The following is a 4803-nucleotide window of genomic DNA, read 5'->3' on the forward strand; positions in this document are numbered from 1 at the left end:
CATTTTTCAAGTTTCCTTTTGAGCACATCATTTGAAATTGGGAAACATTTGAAGTTGGAAAAAAGGTAATAAATTGTAATATATCACAGAATATTGCAATATGTTTAAAATCGCAATGATATTGTATTGTGACATAAGTATCGTTTATCTTTGGTGATTCCCACCCCTACTGGTTATAGATTAAAATTGTTATAGTTGCAAAACATAATAATCATACACTAAGTTCTTACATTTTTGCCTCTTTTTGAGTTTTTAAGTTTGTCAGCATGGAGTCTGTGTTAACTTCTGGAGAGAAAGAGCTGCATTGTACAGTTTTGTCAAGTCAGATGTTGTGTTTCTGTTCTGCTGCTGTTCAAGGAGGAGGAGGAGGAGGACGGACATCTTTAAACTCCTCTGGGGTTCTGTGAGAACATTGTCACGGATGTCACTGTGTGAATAATGTATAAGTCATATAAGGTTTTGCTCTTATGGCCATACATATTTGACCAAATCTGCTGTTTCTGAGAGGCAGAAAGCGCATGCAGCACTCAACATGCAGTATGTATATTTATACACACACACACACACACACACACACACACACACACACACAGACACACACTTACTTCTAACCATTACAACTACTTCCTCAACCCTCATGTTAACCTAATTCAAACTTTAAAGTCTGGTTATACTCTATATGTTACTGTCAACAAATCGTATTAAAAAACAACAACAACAACAACAACAACAACAACAAATTGATCCTACAAGTGTTTCCAAAGCCTGATATAGCTTCTTCTCCTGTGCCACAGAGCTCAATTGTTGTCCAAATTAAAAACACATCAAAGAGCCACACTGTTGCACTGGGTGACATGTCCATTCATTACCATGAACACTCACACTGTAGTTTGATTTGATTCAACCCCACATGTTATCAGAAATACTCACTAGAGCGCCAATTGAAAAACCGCTGAAAAGAGTCCCAACAATTGCACTATTTCATCCTGTTTAAGTGACATTTGTCACTTTGATCAACTACATTGATCAGCTGTTGTAAGAGATTACTTAGGCTACTTACTTAGGTCCACTGTCAAACTGCCAATCTACCTGCCACGTTGGCAGACCTGTAGCCAACGAGAATTGAGTGATTCATTAGTTGTTTATTTGCCACTGTCGTTCGGTCATATTTCAACTAAGTCTGCCATTTTCTTGGATTTGAGCTAAAAAAAATGTGCGGCACACTACTGGGGTGAAGAGGCCGGCTGAAGCAAGCAACCAACATAAAGATGAGGATGATTCAAAGAAAAGTAAAAGAAGACGTTTCAATACCAAGTGGACCATTGGCAAGGTTCGTAAGTTTTAGATTTACGACAGCAGTTAATCGTTTAAAATCTTGACAGCACTTAAATGTTTATTTTTTACAAGTTCAAGAATGATGCTCGTGCATTTCCTGATTTTCACCTTAATTAGGCGACGGGGTGGTAGTGGCTGGTATAAAGCCTGTGTGTGGTTAGTGGATTTTAAAATCCACCTACCACAGTGCCCAAAAAAAGTTAACTTCAGGTCCTGCTTAGACCTTTGTGTTCCTTAACTATAGGCCATGAATGAAGAGTTGTCTTTCTTGGGCCATTTTCTCCATTCTTCTTAAAGTCTTGCTCTGTGCTCCTTCTCCAAGTGTTTCTGGGTCTTCCCGAACCCCATTTGCCTTCTGGTCTCCATGTCAGTGCCTGCTTGGTTATTGCTGTTTTGCTTCGTCTTAGGGTATGACCGATCCATCTCCACGTTTCCCTTTTTCAGCTGTACTTGTATTGTTTCCTGTTTGGTGCGTTCCTACAGGTTGGTGTTGTTGATTGTGTTCTGCCAGTATCCCACCATTTAATAAACTAAAACTCTATGTTTGTAAGCAATTCTTAAGGATGTACGATTTCAGTAGGAACCAATGGGCTTGGAGCTGAGAGCAACAGACATGCCAGGCGTAAACACACAAAGGAATGTGTTAATCATCAAAACTCATTTTGTGTGTCCTTGAGGTCTAACAAACAGGTTGGTTGTAGAGCTTAGAAACTGCTTCCATACCTCCGACTTTCCTCCACACTTGCTCAAAGTTAATTCTCCTGTTTTTCTTTTTTTCTTTACATCTTCAAGCTCCCGGTGTGATGCGTGCGAGAGGAGGAGACTCCGCGCATGACACGTGCTGCATTTTGTAACTGCAGCCTAACTTTTGTACACATTTGTTACTTTTATATAGCCTATATATATATATTTATAATATTTCTGATTATGGCATAGCTATCTCCCCACCCAAATAGGATAATAAGGTAATGGATAAAAAAAAAAAAAAAAAATTGCTTGATCAAGGGTCCGGCCCAGGCGCGGTCCGGCCCGGGCCCGGCCCGGCCCGAGGATGTGGCGGAAAATAACGGCCCAAGCCCGACCCGAGGTCCGGTCGGGCTCGGGTCGGGCTTGGGCCGAGAATCTAAACTCTAGTTGGTTGCATGTCATTCCTCATAAAACAACTGCCAGTAAATACATCCTTTTGAAACCTGCATCAATGTTAACTTGAAAGCAGTCTTCTTCCTCTTCCCTGCATTTTGCATTCACCCCTAAGCTTGTGTCTGTGAATTATCCAGAGTTACAGGGACAATCTTCCTGGAGAGCTGTGTTGCCGTTCAATTTCTAAAACCTAATATGTCAACGCTGTGCACTCCGATTCAATTGAAACACAAGAGCAGGGTATGGATGGAACGTGCATTCAGCCTGGCTGCAGCAGCAGAGGGATTCCCTAAGATGCTGTGGTAATTATTGGATTATTGAAGAGTGGAGGAGCTGGTGGCCAACCTGAGCCCTTCACACTCATGATCACAATCTCAAACATCAATACCCCTCCTCCCTCTGCTGCAATCCATTCTGCAGCCCCCTTCCTCTCCTCAGACTGCTGAGTGGAGGGGGCAGAGCTGCTGGGAATCCCACAGTCATACATTATATAACCAGCTCTGTGCTGCAGTCATGGTGCTCAAGCTGTGGCACTGATTAACTGCTGGCTGTTCGTCTAAATCTAGCAGATCAATCTCTGCATGGAAAAATTAATAATTTTTCCATCTACTTAAAGGTACACTCTCTGATTTAGTCGTCGCGCCGGAATTAGCTAAAATGTCCTGTCAGCTCAGTGTTGAGACATCAGTCAATATTTGTACCTTTCTGAAACAATCAGCCTTAAGGCAATGACTATCTGTTCATGTGAACAAGTGATTGCAACACATGTCTTCGAGGAAACACTGACTGAAAGCGTACACCTTTATTTATCCCCATTCGTACGCTTTCTTGTATCGCATCGTGTCCCTCTGTACGATGGCCCTTTGCTGCCGACATTCAGAACAGTTAGAAACACTTTGAATTTAGACATAATTGGACGACATCTAGGGCTGGGTACCAAATTCAATACTTTTTAGGCACCGACCGAGTATCGAAAAATGCCTCATCATTTAATACCAAATTATAATACCTAAGGAGTAAATCTCATCAGTGTCAGTGAGCCAGTAAGCATGCAGCATGCTTCTACCGAGATCTGCTGATACAATGCTGCTGATTGGCTGTCCAACATTACACACAGACGGGGCTCACGTAGTAGGAGCTGAAAAATAAATTAAAAGATGTTTGTCGTAATGTGTAATGTTGCAGTTTCCCGTTTGGTAAAATGGATTTAATAAAATTGGTATCCAAAAAAGTATCGTTCAGGAACCGGTATCGAAGTGACGTTATTGATATTGGTATCGACATTTTTTTGATGCCCCGAAAGTGGACTTGCAGTGGTTTCCAAGCATTTACCGTTATGCTCCTTTTTTGGAAGTTAAAAAAATGGCATGCCTCCTCACCGCTGAAATGTACGTAACTAGGGCAACTAACGATTATTATAATAATCGATTAATCTGTTGATTTATTTTTTCGATTAATCGATGAATCGGATAAAAAAATTAAAAACAAAAAAGCATTAATTTACATCAACTCAATACATTCTTACGTACATACTTGTTGTTTTAGTTAATAGTTGTGTAAAGGTAAGTAACCCAAAGTGCAGATACATACCACACACACACACACACACACACACACACACACACACACACACACACACACAGACACACACTTACTTCTAACCATTACAACTACTTCCTCAACCCTCATGTTAACCTAATTCAAACTTTAAAGTCTGGTTATACTCTATATGTTACTGTCAACCATTATTACCATCATTGTAGTAAGTGTTCAAAGTTCATTTGTACACCACATTTAAACACAGCTTAAGATGACCAAGTGCCATAAAAGAACTTTAAAATGAAATTAAAAATATACAACACACACAAATATATTTGTCAACAATAACTGATATGGGACAAAGCACAGAATATATACATGACAATAGATTGACAAATGAATGGGCCAAAAAAGGCGAGTGAATAAAAACGTGTCTTTAATCCTGCTTCACTACTGTTATTAACGAGCTAACGCTAGCTTGTCATGCTTGTCAAGCTGGATAACGAGTAAACACCACACCAGCACCAGAAGAGCTACTGGAGAGACGTTACGTTCCTCACTTCAAAACGGAACAAAAGTAAGATTCTGTAGTGACTTTACCCTGCTGTTGAACTCCCTTCCTCCTCATCAAGGACTCCAACATGTTTACGTTTTAGGTGCTGAATCATCACCGTGGTGCGCCTGTGCCGTGCCGTGTCGCTTTTGCCTATCTTGCAATTAACACGTTTTCGATTTATTTAGTGTGAAATGCTCCCCCGCCTTGGATGACTTAGGTCGTACTGATTTCTC

Source organism: Sander lucioperca, chromosome 16 (assembly GCF_008315115.2).
Source record: "Sander lucioperca isolate FBNREF2018 chromosome 16, SLUC_FBN_1.2, whole genome shotgun sequence".
Lineage (NCBI taxonomy): Eukaryota > Metazoa > Chordata > Actinopteri > Perciformes > Percidae > Sander > Sander lucioperca.